Source organism: Pararge aegeria, chromosome 3, assembly GCF_905163445.1.
Source record: "Pararge aegeria chromosome 3, ilParAegt1.1, whole genome shotgun sequence".
NCBI lineage: Eukaryota > Metazoa > Arthropoda > Insecta > Lepidoptera > Nymphalidae > Pararge > Pararge aegeria.
The window spans coordinates 12,601,675-12,624,662 of NC_053182.1; the positions used below are offsets into that span (position 1 = coordinate 12,601,675).

The 22,988-nt window shown below is 35.7% G+C and overlaps 1 long non-coding RNA gene across 1 annotated transcript in view; it reads right to left on the reverse strand.

Moving 5' to 3' along the window:
- Positions 1 to 17,627, reverse strand: part of LOC120637206 — an 82,195-nt gene extending 64,568 nt beyond the window's left edge. Inside the window, exon 1 of the long non-coding RNA XR_005659426.1 lies at positions 17,456 to 17,627. This is a non-coding gene — a long non-coding RNA (uncharacterized LOC120637206). The remainder of the gene's footprint in view (positions 1 to 17,455) is intronic.
- Between the last annotated feature and the right edge of the window lie 5,361 nt (positions 17,628 to 22,988).

Here is a 22,988-nt window from a genome sequence, read left to right on the forward strand (position 1 = left end):
TCTGAATAAATTATCACAACACAGATAACTCTCAAATTTAGCCGCATTTTCGGCGTAGTTAAACATTTATTTAGCTCGCAACAGCTTGCACGCTGAACACCCGAGCCTAAAATTCTCAGTTTGATCTAATTTCCAAACGCATACATCACCGCCCCTGCGTATTTCATTTAAATGACCAAACAGATTAATTAGCCTTCGTACCGCGTTGTTAATTTCCTGTTAATTTGTAATATAATGGAATCATTACAAGGGCCCATCCATAAATATACCATTTCCATAACAGCTACCTGCATCTATACTCTATAGTTAGTAAGTTAATCCATGTGGTGAAATGAAGCTGATCTCATAATGGAACCGGAAGATGGTTCTCCGATAGGAATAACGGACCCACTGAGTTTGGCCTTGTGAAATTAGCTACGGTGATAGTTGCCTAGCTAGATAGTGATCAGATTCTGAAAATAGAGTTAATATTAAAAACTTGATTATGAATGAAGCATGCAATTAAAGTAAACTTTAAAGCTACGCGATTGTCCTTAGATTTCTGTCATTAAATATATATTATCTATTCAACCCCGAGATAGTAAAAGAAGAAAAACCAAAAGCATAGTTCAGTTTCATTGAGATACAAACAACAAGAATTTGTGATTAAAGCTTCCAATTTCATTTTCCAAGATCCTATAAAAGTGTTTGTTGTGCCTCGAACAGAATGGCTTGCGTACTAATGAAGCTAGGAACAATTGATGAGATGATGCCTGGCCGCGGGCAGTTCATTAAATATCTCCGAACACAGCGACTACCAGTTTGGTTCTATAATCCACTGATCTCTAATACAATCTTGATAACTTTAAATTCAAATCTAATATTATAAATGTGAAAGTGTTTGTTTTTTTGTTATCTATGTGCGGGTCAACAGATGTACTGATCTTAATGATAGTTAGCACAGAAATAACTCGTATCACGGAAAAGGATACTTTGATACTGGGCAAATAAGGGGATCCTACGAAATGCATAAACACATTTATTTTATAGTTTATGTTTTAGGTGAGCTGAACAAATCCTAGCATTATTTAGTACAGAGATAGGCAGTGAGTTTATAAATAGCAAATACAAGTAGCATATTAAATCAATGGAGATATATCGCATCCTGGAAGCGGACAAAGATTACTTGTAACTCCGACCAATTAGTAACATATATTAACGGTAGAGCTAGTCAATATTAACAAAGAAAAATTATTCTGATTAGATTAAACGTTGCTCTGACATGAAAGGAATTAAGATATACCAAAGCAAAATATTATAACTAAATAATAACCACAATAAAGAAAATATCGAAACTAAAATGAAGGATGTTGCAAAATAAACAGTAACAAAAGATACAGAAAAAACACGCTAATTATAATAATGGTACACTGAAACGAAAAGTGACAAGGGTAAAACTGTTATCAAACAAGTTCTTCGTGATACAACGATCTCTCTCAAAGTGCCACAGCGATCTGGAATGCCTCTGAGGCTTCCATTGCTCCTCCTACCTGATCGAAGGATTGATGATTAAACAGATTTTAAAATAATTTATGTTGCTAGAGATAATATTCAAATTAATTAATTTTGCTTCAAGCTTTTACTTCTAAAGTGAATTAATGTATAACGATGAATTGCAATGTATAATGTTTTTAAACAAAAGTACAGTGGGAAAAGCAACTTTCGTAACTCGTACTAGTGATTTGTTTAACGGAAAAGAGCTGTGCGAACTATCCCTTGTTTAATTCCTACTGTGGTACAAAGCTGCATTTCCTTATTGGTAAGTAAATAAAATACAAATAGTATTGCAAAGGAAACTCGCCGAAGTTAACGAGTTTAATTTTTATTAAATGATTAAATTAATCATAGTAAATAGACCGGATATAGCCTTAAATTAAACTGTTTATAATAGTAATAATAATAATAATTAAACTCTTTAGCAGACCAAATAAAAAAAATACAGGTAGGAAAACTTAGCACTTAACATAAGGAGTAAAGGCGGCATTATCACTGGTAATGATCTGTTCCAGGCAACCAGTAAAGATATGGAGGACAGTTGAATTGGCGGTTCGTGCACAGATAAAAAAGGTTTCATTAATTTTAAAACCTACGACAAACTTACATAAAATTACATCCATACTAATATTCACACTATCCATACTAATATTATAAATGCGAAAGTGCGTTTGTTTGTCAATCAATAACACAGCAACAGAGCAACGGATTGAAGTAATTTTATTTTTATCTAAAAGCTACTACATTACAATGTACATCCTGAATCCATACATAATTTATATAAAAATATACAGTTTAATCATAAATATTGATACTATATGGGTTTATTATAGTAAAAATATATTTATGAACTTACAGAGACAAGAGGTGATACTTCACAACGACGTTTAAATATATGAAGAAATTTGGATTGCCGCGTTCATAGGCAATTTCAGAGATACACCGAATTAACCGTGAAAGACTTACCACTTATTATTGCCGCTAATAGAGATAAATAAATAATAAAAAAAAAATTATAATATCTAGTTTTCGATCGACATTAGAGGTTTCGCAAGCAAATTAACTTGACTAATAAATAAAATGTATATAAATGTAGAATTGCATGTTTCTTGAAGTAAAAAAACAAAACTCATATCATTTTGTTATAATATTTTATACTACTTACTCTTAAATAAACTATTACAAATGAATGAAATATAATTTTAAATCTGTAATCTTATGAACTAAAGTAGATCTTTACAACATTCATATTGAAATTTCCAAAATATACTACTGAAATTGCATACAGCCGTAAACTATCCAATTAATATGATCAGAACGACTTTGAGACTATAGGACACGTTATTTTTGCTCACTACTTACTAAAACTTTTAGCGTGGAAGAGCGTCTGTTAGTCACGCTGCTGCAGGACATCGGAGGATTTCTCTCAATATAAATAGGTTAATTATAGGCCGATCAGTTGGCTGGGAGGGCTGGTAGACGTCCGGGAATCGTATACGGATTCCCCGGATGTATGTCAGAGAAAGGGGCATGCCGTAGTGGTTCTTTATTCGGCAATATACACTAAGGAGGGAGACACCCACATAAGCTCCATCCGCCAAAAGGTCAGGGGTAACCACAAATCTATTCCATGATAACAAAAAAAAAGGTTATATGTCATATGAGAGTGGCATATTCTACTCTTTATCGCAGAATATTTCGTAATTATTATAATTGCAAAAATGAGTGCCTTTATAACATTAGAAAGAAATAGGGATCCATTAGGTACATGCAAATACTGCACGCGGCGAGGTCTCAGGCCGAGTCTCGCGAGTCTGTGTTAATTTATGAATAAATAAACAAAATGTGTCCATTTCTCAAGAAATCTCTCGTACATTTTACAAGTTTTCTTTGTTAGAGAAAATTCCGTGTAAAATTTGAGTTAGGTCTAATTAAGTTAATGAAGTTAATTATAACATTAAAGCTGAAAGCAGTGAGAATAACAATAATAATTAGAATAGCATTTGTTGCTACAAGTATTCGATCTTCGAATTTTGAAATTTCCCAGAGGTAAGTACTTTTGTTTCAGTTAATGAAGAAAGCTTCCGAAACAAATGGGCATCGTAATACCTAGCTACTCGACTTGATCATTTAAATATTACCGTAATTGAAATTACGAATTTATATTTAGAATTTTGCAATTAAAGTATCCAGGTTACAAAAATACACAATAATGATTTACTGCTAGGCACAGCTTTTTCTCATAAAGGAAAAATGAATTAAGAGCATATACATAAATTTACTATTTTTCTTTTCATGTTAGTAGACGATTCTGTCATAAAAAAATCATTTTCTAACTTAAGCAATCTCAGAGTGTATTCTATATTTATGTGAGTGTGCTTATAATATATTCTGCAATTATAATAATACCTAATTAAAGCTTTTATGTATGATAACAATCAAACGAACTAAAATGTAAATTCTTAAAGTAACAAATGGATTATTAATAGTTAATACTCTTTCGTTTTAGAAATTACGAGCATGGGAAAGTAGTAAAAAACTAAAAAATCTTGCCAACCTGATAGTCCCAGGGAAAGAATGTTACTTTGTGGACAGTGGAAGCCACTTTGCAACAGGTGCTTCGGTGTAGTCATGAATTATGGACGACAAGCTACACTACTAATTGATTCTTGAACTTTGCAACCTTTATTTATTCTCTCTCTTAAAAAATCAACTAAACCAGGCTTGACAGTTGTGTTACATTAATAAGACATTAATAACTATTTATTAATAACTGTATAATTTCTCACTTATAATCGTTAGCGGTGAAGCAGGTAAGGTATAAACATCAACACTATCTAACAAGTAAAAGCAGATATGACACTCTGGTTATAGGTGAAAGGAAAGATAGAGATAATCAGCAAAAATTAAGAAACTCCGATACGGTTTTCAGGTTTCATAACGCAGGTCCTTACTAATAACAAAAATGTGAAAATTTGTCTATTTGTTTGTCACTTTGCTTCTGCTCTACCTATTTCCTAATTTTATTAAAATCCGTGTAGTGAATCCGATCGGAGATGGGTAGAGGATACTTTTGCAGCGCTGAGTTCTGATCTTTATGTGGTAGGAGGGTTTGTTAGCCGGCATGGAGAATTTGAAATTGATTACTTCAGAAAATTCTCAGGTCTTGTCAGTTGAGAGGTTTCGGCCGAGGCTCAACAACTACGTGCCGCAAAATGATTTAGCATACCAGTACGATACCTAGTAGAAGTCAATTAGGATGAGCTTAATACAGATATTATAGGTTATTGATGATAACTTCCATACTACCGTTACCACTTAGACTGCATCATCAGTTCCTACGAGAACGAAGACTAACATCAGACGAAGGCCGGGTATTGCCAGTAGTTTTAAACTACTGCTTCGTAAACATAATTAACTTGCGTTGTTAAAAACTAATTATGTGTACAGACAGTAGGTATATAACTACACTACATTTTTAAGGACAATTATTATCCGCCCCTTCGTTGTAAAAGGCTCTTTGTAAACTGTTATTAAAATTAGTAACAACCAACTACCCCACAAACAATACATTTGCCCAATTAGTTCTATCTCATTGCTTTTAAATAATTTTGGCTTGATATTTCTAGTCGGAATATTGAATTTTAAACAAAACATCATACAATAATCCGTGACAAACTGTCTGTTGTTACGTGAAATCTGTACGGAGTGTTTACAAGCATTGCCCCGTACAACCTTCACTACCCGGTATAGCCTTGACCAGTGTACAACTTCTGAAAGAACACAAACTTTCTTCTCTAATACAAAATTTATCTCGATCCCCCGCGTTGCCTTACGCGGCTGGCGTCCTAAAAATTGGGCCATCAAATGCAAACAAGATTTTTTAACTGACTGATATTCCTGGACTTTAGCGCAGGCTAACAAATAATCTTCCATACGTTTAATCATTTTTGGGTGGCATTTTTATAAATCTGTACGGGAGCTATCGTGATACGCTCGACCGTAACAATAGGAAGATCTTCCTCCGAGCGGGTGATCGTGCTCGGGGACCGAGGTCCGAACATTCATTTTTGGAAGTTGTATATATAGGCATTCTTCGTGAACACTTCGCTAGCGCGATGTAGGATTTTAGTAGCGCCATCTAGTTATGTAATGTGGAGACCGCCACAAATCGTTAAGCACTTGGTTTACTAACTGTCCAATTTCTTAGATATGACTTGAAAAAATCGGACTCTTAGGGATGAAAATTGAAAAACTTACTCTGCAGTGCCTTTCGCAAGAGTTGAGCTAGGTTGGACGCAAAAAAGATTTTTCTAAAAAACAAACTGTTAAGTTGTATTATAAGTTGATAGATTTAAAGGAAGCACTCTCAACGCAAGGAAACCACATCCTCTAATATAGGCACTCTACTTTGCCTACTTTTACGGATTTTAGGATCCAGATACTAGGAGGAACGGAAGCAGGCAAGTACATATTGGAGGGTGCCTATTTCCATATCCGTACTTCAAATGTTTAAAATTGACAGGCCACTGCGTCTAGTTACCGAAACATTTGGTACGGCAATACCAACAAAATATACCTGGTAACGTAACAAAATAAAATATTTATTTTTGAGAATTACATAAGATTGCGTGGTGACGGTTCAGTTATTGTAATTCATGCATATACGCACTGCTTTCCCTAATATTATTTTAAAAATCTATATCCGATAGAAGATTGTAGAGGGACTCTTCCATATTATATCATGTGCCTACTTTATATATTTAAAAACACTGAGCATACCTCTTCATGTGTGAATCTGTTTCGCTAAAGAGGAATCATATCAATTCATTTGTTTATTTCATATTTACCCGACTACGAAAGGATAACGTATTTATCTATTGTATTTCTATTGTAGTAGAATTATTGAAAGCGATTCTATAGCGATCCTAACAATTTAATTATGCGAATTCATGTGTTTTTACGAGAGTGAAACACAACACACAGTTCTCTGGCTTTCTGTCAAGCCAATTACATTTGCTCTCTTTAGTTGTTCGTCCAAAGAGCTGACAAATTCGAAGAAAAAATTATATGTTTTCCAAAATAAAATATTCTAAAAAACTTTTTTTCTATAAATTGACATGTTAATATTAAAACACAAAATAATGGATATATGGAACCGATAAGAAAAATATAGCAACGCAAAATGACTCAACATTTACATGAAAATTTATTAAAACTCATAATAATTCTAGTAATTAATGTATTTGCATATTTATGACAATTAGTATCTTCAAGCTCATGGTGAATTATACTAAAATTAGCGACGACCAAAATCAACCACAAAGAACTATATCATGAAATATAGATCTCTACGTAATAATCAGAGCCACAAAACCACAATACAAAAGCTTTGTTCAGTTTTATGTGAGTGATTAACAATGTTTAAGCCTGATGAAATAGACCAGCTCTATTAAAACAGTTAGGACTCATTCGAGAAGTGTTATGTAATGCTGTTAAAGTAAATAGTACCTAAATATCTACTACTTAAGTAATACATTCCATCTATCATATCAACTTAGTGCCGTCCCACTTCAGCCCACGGGTCTCCTCTCACAATGAAAAGAATTTATGTTGTGCAGAATTCACGCTGCCCAAGTGCTGATTATTAGACTTCACGTGCTTTGAAGAACGTTACGAAGAACTCTCAAGCATACAGGTTTAAAAAAGTTATATTGAATTGCTTTGAATACACGTAACTCAGATAAGTTAGAGGTTCCGTGAATCAAACTCCGTCTACTCCAAAAGCCCCGAAAAAGCCCTAACCACTAGGCTTTTCCTTTAATTCCTATCCTCGGTGTTAGTATTTTGTAGTTTAAAAAACTTATTAATATAAATAATCATTTATTATTATGAGACTCCTCGTAGGGTTATTAAGTTTAAACAAAAATTAGTTTTCATTACACATATTATATATCACGCACATAAAAGTTGAACAGTTAATGAATTTCGTGAAGCAAAACCAGTGATATAATTACACATTATTTTAATGACTCGAGTGTCGTCTAAAAGCGTACCCCGTTCGGGAAAACTCAAGAAGTTACCCCATTATTTGCGTACCCCAAAGCGAATGTGTATAAACAAAGTAACGCGTGACTGGAATAGATGGCTACAAAATTGAAGGAGAAAATCCTTCAAAAGTTTTTGCGTACAAAAATTACTAACGATGTATGCGTAATTTCAATATGCAGCGGAAATTGCGAACGTTTGTAGCGTTGCTACCTATAATATTTAACGTATATCTCATTAGATTATGCCGTACATAGTATAAACATATTCTCTTAACATGAAATATATCAAACCGCATACAGCAAGCAGTTCATGACTGGAGAAATCGGACAGTGAAAAATACGTAATGAATACTGATTTTCAGCAGTGAACATCAATCAATTGATTTGACGATCTTGATGATGTCACTAATAAATAGTAAATGAAGTATTTGTGATTACTGCATTTGATATTTAATCTAAGGAAAGAAATCGTTACAGCAACTACATCTCAATAAATATAGCTGTTAATATGAATACCAAACGCTAGAAGCAAGATATTTTAAAACCCCAATTATATGAATAATGTTTGAAAAAGCAGCAAAATATGCTTTTCACACATTATTAATTTGCTATAGAAATTTAATAGACGTAGGCACCTGAATAGTTCGACTCGTTCGCATATTCCATTCATTCACTCTACCATTTCACTCTTTAACACCTTTCTACAGCTCGCATTGCGGCCTGAATAATATAACAGGCGGGAATCCCACGAGAAATAATTCAATACACAATAAAACGCATGGAATACTAATAAATGAAATTTCCCGAAAATGTTTTATGTCAAAAAAAATACAATAAAACTATCTTACTTACTCTCACGATGCGGCTGGATTCACGCTATGGAATATTTTGTCTAAAATATCAGTACAGTTACGTCACTTCATAGTTACAGGCTCACAATGTGAAATATATTGAAACAAGATAGCGTCCTTTTCCGCATTTGGGTCAACAAATGCCAGAGAAAACAGTGAATTTTCTATATTTTGTGAGTTTAGCAACGTGATATGAATCGAGGCGAGGCCCAAAGAAAAGATATAAGAAATATGCCCCTAATTTTCACACAAAATTGAACTTACCGCATTATGGAAAGATTTATTTTTCAGACAAGCTTCGGGCCTTGTCTGCAGATAAAACGTCCTCGTACTTATTCCTATTTAGTTAAGACTAGGTACTGATGAAAATTCCGAGCTCCCTTGGGTATTCGCCCTTTTATTTTCTGAAGTTATAAAAAGTAACGAGATATTTTATCTGTCCTAGTGCTTTTCTCCATTGTTTGAGGGTTTCTTCTTTATCCCCATTCTAAATCTATGTAGTAACCAAATAAAAAACTGTCCACCGTAAATGCTGGATAAGAATTTTTGTTTTTGTGATATTAATTGTGTCCACTTCTATAATTATGTACATTATAAAGAACATGCGATGTGATATAAGATAATATTTTACTACAATATAGGATATACAATCAAGAGTAACGGAACGTAGAATAAAGAAAACATTTAGTTTCAGTATTCATCAACATCAACCGATGGCACTACATACAGGCCCACTACATGGCATGGGTTTCCTCTCAGAATGAGAAGGGTCATAGTCCACCGGACTTCACTTCACACTTTGAAAATGTTATGGGATGCAGGTTTCCTCACGATGTTATCCTTCACCGTTAAGGGAAGTTATATTTTTATTGCTTAAACTAAAAACGAGGAGGAGTTCGAACTCGGTCCCCGAAAGGGAGGCCGAAGTCCTTAGCACTAGGCTATCGCCACTGAAGTATAAGTGGATCGAAAATGTAAGCCAATAAAGGTAACATTTTTCAAAAAGAAGTTTTCTTTTACAAGCGACCTCAATCTAAAATATTTGAACTTTAAACGCAAAAAGAGGTCAGTGAAAAGGACGTAATCCCACAATTCCCGGTCTTCTAACTGAATGTCCGCCACCGTACTAAGATATTTCAACGACGACCCGGAAATAAATTTTCACGCTATCCAAAATTACCTTTCGCGGTTGTTCCTTTTTTCCAAAAGCCTACAGTACAATAAAAATTCGAAAGTAAATAGGTCTTATTTTAAATTTGGATTTATAGTACTTTTGGCTTGGGTGGAGTAGCCTTGGAATAGTCTCTGCAAGATCAAATAAGGAGTTTCTTAGAAGAATTTTGGTAACTACATAGCTCAACGAGTTGCGAAGCTGAAGCGGCAATGGGCGGTCACATAGCTCGGACAAGCGAAGATCGTTGGAGTCACGAGGTGGACAAACGACATATAATGAGTCGCAGGAAGGTACTGGATACAAGCGGCACAAAACCGCAGCGGAAGTCACTACAAAAAAACTTTATCCAGCAGTGGACATCCATTGGTTGAGATGATGTTGATGATATTGATTTACTTTGGAAGACATAAAACCCACCGCTCTAATCTACGCACATTAGAGTGGTGGGTTTTAGCTCTTGTCCTTTTCTCCTATGAGAGAGGAAATCTGCTTCTAGCAAGGGTACAATCTGCGAGCTAAAAATAATGAATAGACTAGGACATAATAAACCGGACGAGTTCCCTCAACTCTCGGATACGGGCAAAGGAACGTATTACGTAGCATCGGAAATACATTTTCAATCTGAAACTACACATCCAGTCCTACAGTTTTTGCCAAAGGCTCGGAGTGTGAAACAAATTGTATTCGGCTTATCGCACTCGCAATTGTATGCCGAAATAGTAAAACGTGAAATCAAGTGTTGGTTGTTATTACTTGTTTTCTTTTAGAACTACATAAATATTTTGAGTATTCTGTCAACTGCAATAGGTATATAGCGTGGTTTGATTGAATTATACAACGTGTAACCGAATTACGAGATAATGTTGATGAATGCATAAGTATGCTTCATGTTTTAAAGGTTATCCCAAGTGAAGTATAAGAACATCATAAGGAATCAAAAGAAGCCTATTTATTTTTCCATACAAACGAATTAAAAACATTTTATGTGTTTACATATGACAACCCTCTTGGCAGGAGTCGCTTGATTTAATTTTGCATGTGATGTAAGGGTCTGATTTCTTTTAGTGAAAACTACGGCAGTGGTTTACTCAAAAACAATTAGGTTTTCGGTTTCTCAGAGACTGTACATAATGTTTTTATTTACACTTTATATAAGATTATGTCATATTTTGTAAACCCGCCTCGTTGGTCGTGTGTTCTAGTTAACTTGTTTAACTACAGATTAAAAGGTCCTGGGTTCGATTCCCGGATCTTTCCCATCATTGTTAGGAATTAAGTTTTTCTGTTAAGATATTTTTACGACCTGTTCATTTGTTTGGTAGTTATGTTCGGCTCAAACACTTGAAGAAATTTGGCCCAGAGATAGTTTGTGTCCGGGAGACTGACAGGACGGTGCCCCGGTAAACCGGTGCGCGGGATTTCTTGACATAATTTTTCATAGAGATAGATTGCATCCTTGAAAAGATAATATGATAATCTTAGCCTGGAAAAATAAACTATTCCCGCAGCAAAACCGAAACAAACGCTGAAAACTTCGCGAGCAACAACGATATATCTGTTACCCGCAACTTCATGGGCTTTTTTTTTACAATGAGTACAGTAACAGTCATATTGACCTGAATAAAAAGTATCATATATGTAAATAATGTATATGCAGAAGATTCAAGCTATATCTACACAAAACTGGGCTGAGATCTCTTCTAGCTGGATGCTATGCGAAACTATACTGAGATTGGGTTAGCTGTAGCCGTGCATAGGTTACATAGGCTGTATTTTTTAATCCCTTTTTAAATTACTTTCTACTATAAAAAGTCTCAGGTCCATAATACAAGCTACACATGTGACAAATCGGTGCTGCGGGTAAGCTCAAAGTATGTTACAATCAAAGAATTCAATTCCACTACAAGTTAGCCCTTGGCTGCACGCTCACCTGGTAGTAGTAAGTGATGATGCAGTCTAAGATGGTAGCAGGCTAACCTGTTGGGAAGTAGTCATACCCTTAATCGGTTTCTACGCGACATCGCACCAAAACATAAAATCGCTTGCGGCACGTCTTTGTCGGTAGGGCCAGCTAGCCACGGCTAGCTCCCGCCAGACCAGACAAAGAGAAAATTCAGAAATTATAAACTTAACTATTAAATTCACAGCGCTCACCGTTTCGCCAGGGAGATCATCAAAAGTGTGGATTTTCTTAGCTGAACAAATTGACAAGTCACAGGTTTTTCTCAACTGTGACTTGCCAACCTGTTTCTTTACAGCACGTTAGCCGTTTATTGCAAAAAAAAACAATAACACCTATCATAAATTCATATTCAAGGAAAAGTAAACTATAACTACAATTTGAAACGCCATTAATGACTGTCATTGAATGACGTCACATAGTAACGTATGTCGTGCATTGTAGGACTTCAGTGCCCATATTACTTAATCAACCTTAATATTTATTTTAATCATAAAAGTGTTTTTGGGGTGTAAATGGCTCAATATTCAATTAAAAAGCCAATCTCATGCGCTCGTTCTGCAATCTGCCAATTTGCTCTGGCAATTTTCGAACTCTATTTATGTTGCTATGTGTATATACAGGACAAACCTCTATGCGTGGTGAACGTGATTTCAAGCTTGCAAATCGTCATCATTTAGTGAGATATCCAACTTCTAGTACTAATATTCCCATAAGGGCAATAAATACACTGACATAACTAATGAAAATTAAATGAAATTTGGTACACTTGATTTTACACGAAACAACAGAATAAGATAACAAATAAGATCGGACCGATCACGAAAAAAGCGATCTGTGCCAGGAAACCTAGAAAAGGACAAGTTAAAAGCTTAATTCAGCTTTTAGGGTAGGTAGGTAGGCTTAGGGTAAAAAAACGAATGGCCGCTAAAGATTAATTACAGAAATATATGATTGTATTATAGACAAATATATAATTTTGGAAAAATATATACTAACCTAATGATGTCATTGACGCAATTAAGACCTAAACTATGTTTATTATAAAACATATCTATCTTCTTGACTCGTTTTACGTTCTAATTACTCTCGCTTGTCGTAAGTTTCTCGTTAGACCAGTGGTTACTATATATTTCGAGGCCATGGGTTCGACTTCTGAGTCGTACAAAAATGTTAGATGGTCCCATTATTTTCAATAAGTATTTACTTTAATATATACTGGGATCGTTTGTCCCACTATTTTCTTTGCGATCGCATAGCAGTTAAATGTCCACAGGCAGGCAAACGACAACTTTTTAAGCGTTTGTAGACGATATAAGTATGAATTTTTCATTAGATTTTTTTTTCACTGTCGATGAACAATTATTGGCGTTGGGGTTAAACAATGATTGGCGTTGTTCATCCCTATACCACAAAAAGCATCAGATCCAGTCACCAGTATTATGAAATAATTATAATCGTTGTTAGCCACCAATCTGCATTGAAACTGCGTGGTGTGTCTAAGGTCTGGACCCTCTTTACAATGAGAGAGGAGGCCTGTGCCCAACAGTGGGTTAATAGTAGGCTAAGGGTAATTACCATTGCAAAGCAACCTCACTAAAGCAACCTCATTTAGAAAAAATCTGTCCATAATCAACATATCAACTCATTAATGGCCCACTGCAGGGCACGGGTCTCCTCCCACAATAAGAAGGGGTTTAAGGGCCATAGTCCACCACGCTTGCCGAGTGCGGATTGGTGGACTCCACACACCTTTGAGAACATTGTGTCGTGTCTAATATGTAATATCTTTTTGAGGAGCTACAGTAATTACTAATCTTTTATCAGCTATCCCATATTTAGGAACTCTTTAAGTTAATTGAATTTGAGGGGATTTGCAGTAGATAATGCAACTCTTACACGGTTTTACACTTTCCATTTCTTATATTACTTTGAGAACATTGTGTAGTGTCTCAAAGTTCGTTTCCTCACGATGTTTTACTTCTCCGTTGAAGCAAGCGATATTATAGTTGCTTAAAAAACGTAACTTAGAAGAAAGTTAGAGGTGCGTGCTGGGATTGGAACTCCCTCCATAACTGAAGTCGAATCCATATCCACTAGGCTATCACCGCTTCATTGGTGTTCATGTAATATCAACTTTACCCAGTTTACTTATCCTTCATTTGTTTAGCTTTAAAGGTTTATCTTACCGTACAGTAATCCATTAGCAAAGCACGTTGACGCCTAATCAAGTCCTCATGAATTTCCATGAACACGGATATCACTAGCTAGCAACTTGCTAACGCTTTTGTTTCTAAGTATATTTAACATGAAAATATACTTAGAAACAATATATTAAACTTAACTTACTTAAAAGGCTCAGTGAAAAGGTCAAAATCCATTTATCCCGCGTCAGGGAATTGTAGTCCTACTGTAATATTTCAATAGGAAGTAGGGCTGGGAAAATGATAAAACTGCATTTAAGTTGTATATTTTACAAGCAGATGTTGACTTCGTACGCGTAAAATTTCTGATTTCCCGTGAGAACGAGAAAATTTCTCGAGGTGAAAGGTAATAATATTCGTATTGTGTTACCGAAGCAACAGAATCTCTATCAACTATTTACTCATCAAGCAATACATTTTGAGATAGCATTTTTCTATTTTCACTATCAATATTAGTGCAATATTCAATGAATCTCGTTGTAAAACTTCTGTTTTATAATAGAATTCTGATTTAAAAAATCTCTATAATTATAAATAATTGTATAATATTTGTCGTTTCGTAGTCGTCGAGAATGAAGTACGAGTACGTTAGTCAATTCACCAGTAATTTACATACCAAGCAGTTCCGGAGTTCAGTTTGTTTTGTTCTTCGAGTTGAAATGTAATTGAATAATTGCGAATGTTTATTTTACAGTTTAACTATAAGACATACGCTCATCGTCATCAACCCCTTACCGGCATTAGGTAGTCGGGACTCTTCTCAGAATGAGTAGGTTTAGGGCGTAGTCCACCACGCTGGTAGACTACACACGCCCTTAAGAACATTATGGAAGAATGTGATTAAAGCATGTAATTGATTGTATTGCTTAAATTGGAAACGCACATAACTCCGAAAAGTTAGACATCCCCTGAAAGGAAAGACGAAGCCTAACCAACTAAGCTATATAGCTGAAATAATAAATTCAGCAAACCCGGGCTGAATTTGGATCTCTCTAGAATTATGTGTGCATGATCCCAACTACTCATTACATAAATGTACTCATTATATAAACGAGAGTAAAAAAAAAAACCGAAGCTAAATATTATTATTTAGAATACTCTATTACACCTGAAATAATACACAATAATGAGATCTGTGCAAAACATACGGCAAAAGGATCGAAAAAAAAATCGTACATACAATAAAATAAATTAATAATAGATGAATACAAAATTATTGGATACCGTATTATATTTATTAGATACTAATACTTTTACAAATAATTAAATTTCCAAAAATAATATAACAATGGTAAACCAAAATCATTTTGAAAGTTGTTTAAGATAGAATCCTGTATATGCCTTGCATTCAAATAAGATGCAGCAAATTCATACAAAAATTATTGCTGTTACTTCGATCCCTGAATATTAAGCTAAAAGAAACTATGCTGAAAATATACTAAACAGTCTGACATATGAACTCTGATTTCGTGCACAACCACTTTTAGAAAAGTACTATGCCTATTTCACAGCGCTTCGGATTCGGATTGGAAGTAGAGCACATGCGCTCAAAATCCATATATTATTATTACTAATATTATAAATGCCAATGTAAGTTTGTTTGTTACGCTTTCAAGCAAAAACTTCTTAACGGACCCTCATGAAACTTTGTACACATATTTTTGGAAGTGTTAGAAGTATTATAGAATACTTTATATCCCGACATTAAGCTCGGTTCCTTTGGGATAGGGGATGAAAGTTTTTGACGATTTTACACCATAACTCCGACAAATTATAACCGATTTAAATTATTATTTTTGTACTATAGAGGTTATAATATGTGTTTAATTTTGCCAAAACTTTGTGTAGATCTGATGAATATGATTGGAGATAGAGGACAGAACTCATCAGCGGATCAATGGGGGGTATCAACAATGGGGGAGCGTGTTCTAGAAGCCTAAAATAATTGTATAACTTTCTGACCCGCACATAGCTTCATCTTTATGATCATCTTTCCATAATATACCTAACTTATCGAACTATAATTTATAGTAAATAAATTGTAGTTAGCCCTAAACTGCAATCTTACCTGATGGTAAGTGATGATGCAAACTAAAATGATAGTTGACTTGTTAGGGGTATAGCAGTTTTATTAAATACATGTCCCTAATTGGTTTCTACGCATCATCATACCATCATAAGCCTATTATATGTATCACAGCTCGGCACAGTCATAAGAGTGAGGGAAGAAGAGCTTGGACCCATCATACTGTTCGACGGCTGATTGCAGCGACCCTGCTTTCTGAGTCTATCGCCGTGGGTTCGATTCCCACAGCTGGAAAATGTTTGTGTGATGAGCATGAATGTTTTTCAGTGTCTGGGTGTTTATATGTATATTATAAGTATATATGTATATTATTCATAAAAATATCCATCAGTCATCTACCCATAACACAAGCTACGCTTACTTTGGGGCTAGATGTCGATGTGTGCTTTGTCGATTGTATATAAATTAAATTACTTTATTTTTAATACTACTGAAATGCAAGTTAGTTGGCAACAGCGCTATTATCACGATTTACTAATTAGTAACCGACGCGACGATAGCCTGGATAAGTAGGATTTCGACTTCACTTGCCTCAACGGTGAAAGAAAGCATCGTGAGAACCTGCGTGTCTCCATAATGTTCTCAAAGGTGTGCAGAGTCCACCAATCCGCACTGGGCCAGCGTAGTGGACTAGGGCCTTAGCCTCTTCTACTCGAGGAGACCCAAGCCCTGTAGTGGGCCGGTAATGGGGGATATGATGATGATGATGATGATGACTCATAATAATTGACCCAACAACGTAAAGACGAGAGTAAAACCCTCAATTTCCGGACGAATGTCTTCGAAATTAATTAATAAAACCAATTTATATTATGAAAATTAAGCTTAATTTGCTATACTCCGCGAATATTTAATAAAACCAAGTACACTTTATAATATTTGACCGACACAATTTGTATATGAAACCTTGTACTTTATGTTCCGTACTTGAAAGTCTAATCACTTAATCAACGAGCCATTTAGTTACTTTCAGCTTAAATACAAAAGTATTTATAGGAAACGACCTTTCTTGTAAACACATACAAGAGATACATTCGTTTTACCCAGTTGATATAATAAATTCATGGTACTTTAGCATAAAACAAAAAATGCGGTATGAACAAAACAATCTGTAATAAAGTTGTACTCAAGAAAAGATCATGTAGGTACAAAACATTAAGATCAAACCCAATAGGGACATAAAAGCCAAACCAAACCAAATATATAAGAAATTAATAGGATTTGAAATAGAAAGTAGATATTTAGTCAAATTGAATTAAAATATTTTTTAATGTTAACAATTGTTAATGTTAAAGTGTCATTGTTATTTTGCCCTTATTACGCGCAGCAACGAGAACGGAGCACGAACAGAGTTCGAGAGTAAAACAGGCTACTATTTAACTTTGGAAAACAATTCATAAAACCTGATAACCAAATAAAAATACGGGCAAAACTCACAGGTTTTGCGCGTATTTTTAATAGGTTACTTTCAAAGTAGGTCGTTGAATGAATGGAGAAGATAATTATCATTGCGTTCGACAAGAAGATGATATACGTCGCTCTCGCCGCCCGCCCGCGGAGATAACGCGGCCGACCCTTATCACTGCATGCTTCTTACCGTTTGTCATAAAATTTATCACCGATGAGCGGAAGCAGGTGAAGATCTTCTGTCCCGGATTCCCGTCGATTTAACGAGCTGTAAACTCGTGAGCAAACCTCGGGTCTTTTACCAGTCACTTACACGATCACTAAAAATACACTTGTACATTTTCAAGTCAACACTTCACAATTTTCCTCTTTATTTATGGAATCCAAAAGTCATCAAAAACTTAAGTACAATTTATTTAATAACACTAAAAGCGTTTCGGTAATAGCAGTAAAGTCAAAAATATTTCATAATAATCTTTTTATAATCTTGTTCAGTGCTCGGCTCCAAAGTCACACTTAAGCAATTCCATGTAAGGAGGTTTGAGGTGTAATGTTGTCGCGCGCTGCGTCTGAAATGTCAAACGTTGCAGTGTAGGCGCTGTTGACGAGCAGCGTTCAGGCAGTCGCTCGCCTGGCGGCCAGCTGCGGACTGCGCGGGTGACACTGAGTGTAGTCGCGAGGCCCAACGCCACCCGCACCTGCGGCCGCGGCGCAAGCGCCCAGCGGGGATCGATACCCCTCGCCCCAACCTCCGCCTCGCCCGCCGGGGTGCTCCCACCCACACACGCATTCGTCGCGACGCAACTCAAGACATGCTCGCTTCAGATATCCTCCCGCAGTTCCTTTACTTTTCTAGTGGGCTAAACAAATGTAAATGCCGTTATGAGCGAATATACAGTTGAGTGACTTACTAGAGCTTTAGGTAAATCCATTTAATACGCAACTACGAACTACGATTATGTTTTCAACTTTTCTCTAGTATACGAGAGTATTTATAAAGTTCTTTACGATACATGGCTCTTCTCAGAAAGAGAAGGGATTAGGCCGTAGTCCACGAAACTGGTCAAGTGCGGAACGGTTGTCTTCATTCTGCTTTGAGACCTTTATGGAGAACTCTCATGCATTCTGATTTCCTCACAATATTTTTCAACACCATTAACTCGGTTCATTGAAAACTTAGGCCTTGGCTTAAAGCCACACAGGCTATCTCCGCTTGCTGGTCTATAATTTTATTTAAATAAGTGAACTCGAACTCGAATGTTATTAAAGTACCTTTAAGTACCTCTTCTCTATCTCTTGTTTTCTACTTGAGCCTCGTGCGATAATCATTGAAACCTATTGAGATGCGATTTTTATTGCAATTCCAAATATAGTTAATATTAAATACTGCTGATCAAAAGCAGTCTACTAGAACCCGATATACAGACCGCTTGACCCGAATTTCAGGCAAGCGAAGCCGCAGTCTATAAGCTGCTTAAAAGTATTCTCGGGTAACAAGCACCATTTAGTTTACATACATAGACCAACAATTTGGAGATGTAAACTTTTTTCAGAAAATATTTTGTCAGTACAATAACGTCTCACCCGATGGACGCCCACGGTTTTATCTGCAGAGATTTTCACACTTTACGGTTTTGTATTGGTTGTATCCAGCAACTTCCTTCAACTTGTTTGATGTCGTGTGTCCACCAATTAGTGGCAACGCTTTGTTTTTAGGGATCTCAACGGAGTTGTTCAAAACTCGACCATCATTGCCACTTTGGCTCTGCAAGTATTTGAGATGGCGGATTAAATAATCATTATTCTACGAATCTCCTCATTCCGTTACCCGAGCAAAGTTTGTTTTTATTTCACTACAAGTTATGCGACTGCAGTCTCAATTGCTGGTAAGTTATGATGCAGTGGTAGCGGTTAGCAGTGGTAGCGGTTAGCAGTGGTATGCGATGGGAGCGGACTAACCTATTAGGGTTATAGAAGTCATATTTATAGCATACCCGCTACATACCCCTAATCGCTTGGTAGCAGGTATAGACCACAGAATATTCAGAAATTATAAATTTTCCTCCAACTTGTAAAGCCACAAAACTCACCGGCACAGCAGGGAATATGTCAAGATCTCAGTGTTTCATGAGGCCTACAGATATCGCCCATATTTTGTAGTCTAATCATCACCGGAAACCCTTAAATAAATAAACCTTATGGAAACACTTTTAGCAATATATAATATATATAATAATATATACTTGTCTTTAATTAAATAATAATAAATAAATAAGTATAATACGACGATACACACATCGGCATCTAGCCCCAAAGTAAGCGAAGCTAGTGTTATGTGTGCTAAGATAGGTGATAAATATTTTTATGAATATAATACACATAAATACTTATAATACAACATAACCCAGACACTGAAAAACATCCATGTTCATCACACAAACACTTTCCAGTTGTGGGAATCGAACCCACGGCCTTGGACTCAGAAAGCAGGGTCGCTGCCCACTGCGCCAACCGGCTGTCATGAATTTTGTAAAATATATTTCACAAATAACGATATTTTTTCATTTATAAGGTTGAAAAGGGAATGGAAATGACTCAATATGTTAAACCACTCGTGACAATGTATATGAAGGTTCTTCATTGTCACGTAGGAACCCATCTCATCGGAATAGATGAGAAAAAATCCTAGAACTCGAACTTGGCTGACAACGTCTCTACCCTCTTGACATAATAGGAGCACAAGGCCATTGGAAAAAGATTCTAAAAATAATATTCACTCTTACATCCGACCTACTCCAATACAACGGGGAATCGTTGAAACTGTCCGCGTTTATTTTAAAACTAGAGTATATTTTTAAAGACGATCGAACGGACACAGGTTTGAACTTTGCTCTTAGGATGAGAATCATATCTACCTGACATAAAAGTAATGCTACAACTAATTGTTGTTTGCAGTTGAATGATTGACGTTTTTTTAATCCACTGCAAGCTAGCCTATATTATTTTGATATTATTTCCACTTGTGCCAATGCTCTGAGAGTTGATAAAGCTGTTGGAGAAGATTAATTAGAATCCTTTCCCCGGGAATATAATTGTCTCCTGCCTATGCTTGACGTGCTGCCTGACTACCTTTTAGGGGTAAAGAAGTTATATTAAAGCTATACCCCTAATCAATTTCTACGCGACTTCGTACCGGAACGCTAAATCGCTTAGGGTAGGGTTGTATCCAGACCAGAGAAATTTCAAAAATTATAAATACCTAAATTGTCCATGCCATGGATCAAAACCAGGCAAGGAAAGTCGTCGTCTGATAATTTATCTGAAACTGATGTGGTTAAATTATTATGATAGCAAGCTCAAGATAACCGCACCCCTTTTTTCTTTTATTTGAATAACATAACACACATAACATAATCTGTTGCTAACTTTTACAAGGACATAGTCTAATGAGAACGTATTTGTGTTAACTTTCGACTACATTGTAAATATGTTTTCTAGGAAGAAAATATAATGCAACAGAACTCGGGTAGCTGATAAATTTAGGACATTACGGAACGCTTTGCTGGCTTTCATCTCGCGAAGTGCATTAAAAGCCGTAAGAGGTCAAATTATGGAAGGTTTTTACATTTTCCTAATATGTGTTCGAGTCGCAATTAACAAGCACGATATAATCTCTTTTACGCTGTCTTCGAAGATCTAGTAAGTTGAAATTCCCTTTCTTATACATTGTATATTGATGTCGAATGAGTAACAGATGGCCCGACTACCAAAATATATCTGTACACCGAATATTAATTCTTTCTTCGGGATTTGCATGGCAAATAGTTTTTTTAACAAGTTTTTTAACTAACTAAGCTTGACCGTATCATTTGACGTGGCGTCAACGCGTTATTTGAGGATTGTAATAAGAATTAAATTCTCTCAATAGAATAACGACAATATCGGGTCAACTACAAGCACTCTCAAAATGAAAAGGGTTTCGACCGTGGTCGAAGGCTGGCCAAGTGCGAATTGAAAGACATCACAAACCTTTGAGACCGTTAAGGAAAACTCTCTTCACCATTGAAGCAAGGGATATTTAATTCATAAAACGCACATAACTCCGAAAAGTTGTGATTGCGGGATTGATCTCGTGACCCCCCAACAGGGAAGCCAAAGTCTTACCCACTAGGCTATCACAGCTTTGTCGTTAAATTTCATCGCGGTGAAAAAAGGGGGCTAAAGTGAAAGTACGTAATTTTTAAAGTATATCCATGAAACTTGGTGTTTAGGCTTTTGGTTGGAAAGTGGTATTCCATAGTTTTTGAAAATTCTACCGCCAGAGGATTCAAAACGGAATAAAAGGATTGAAGTAGGTAAAAAGAACTGATAGTTAATTGAAGTTTTGTAGAGTGGGCAATAACTGTTTCAATAGTTGCCTGGCCCCGAAGGAGTTGCATGTGGAAAGGCAATCCAAATTTATAGCTCGCTAAATCAGATCCCAGTACCATTACACCCTACCCGCAGCCGAAACGCTATCAAGATTTTTACGTGGTACGAGTAGATTATTTGTTTTGTAACCTTGACCTACAAATTAGTTTTCTACGAAAAAGTAACGATGTCTTTTTGGATATTACATAAAATTTTATTTCAACCTTAAAAAAAAACAATGAAAAAAAGGTATTGAGATTTTTGTCAGGAAATTTTCAGAACTAATCCAGACTAAGAAATCGCGTTATAAGCCCATCAACCGTCTTTAGAACTAGAACTAGTCTCTCTCATACAAATAGAGGAGGAGGACTTTATTCAACAGATTATGGTGATGATAATAATGATTTCAAAAATATTAAGTACGAAGTATATAGTCAGCTCTTGAAATTCAGAGTCAGATAGGGAAATAACTTCAGTGTCGGTGTTTTTTTCCAAGATATTACAATGTTATGGAAAACCTAGTGCACCAAATTTCAAATCAATTGGATCTGCACCATGCACAATAGCACGCTTATAGCAATTCTAGATAGCCCAAAATAGACAGCTGTTTAGCTGATGATCGCCGATTACGCGCGATTATTAGCAATCATAGTATGAACAATTGCACGGGACCATTTCGAATCGAAACACGCGTGACGGCGCGTAATTTGAATATCGAATATAATATGTATCGATGATACGACAAGCACCTACCTAAAGAGCCTTTGTAGATTAGATAAATATGCTATAAGTTACGTAGCTGCCTACGAACGAACATAGATGTGCTACGAATATGCTACGTCGATAGAGGACAGCAAAATATATAATAATAATCCTATATTTTTTGGCAATGGTCCCATATTTTGATTTGTTTTAAAGTATAATAATAAAGCTAATTTTAAGATGTGAAAAATTAAATTTACTTAAAACCTAAAATTATTGTTCTCGCACCGTGCACGCAAGACCAATATTTGACAAACGGATTTTTATAGTGCATATAGTTTTCATACAAGAACCTCTACAGATTTACCAAATCTCTGTGCGCAAGCAAGTTTGCGCCATAAGATTTTGTAGTTGACAAGATCAAATGCCTGACTTAAGTTAAGGAAACATGCATATACTGAAGTTTCTCTATTTACATCATAGTCTACAGTATATTTTAGACTTAAAATCGCAGAATTCGTGGAGACTCCGCCTCGAAAACCAAATTGAGCGTCATCTATATTGAAATTCCTCGTCATTTCGGGTAGTAAGAGTCTTTCAAAATTTTACTT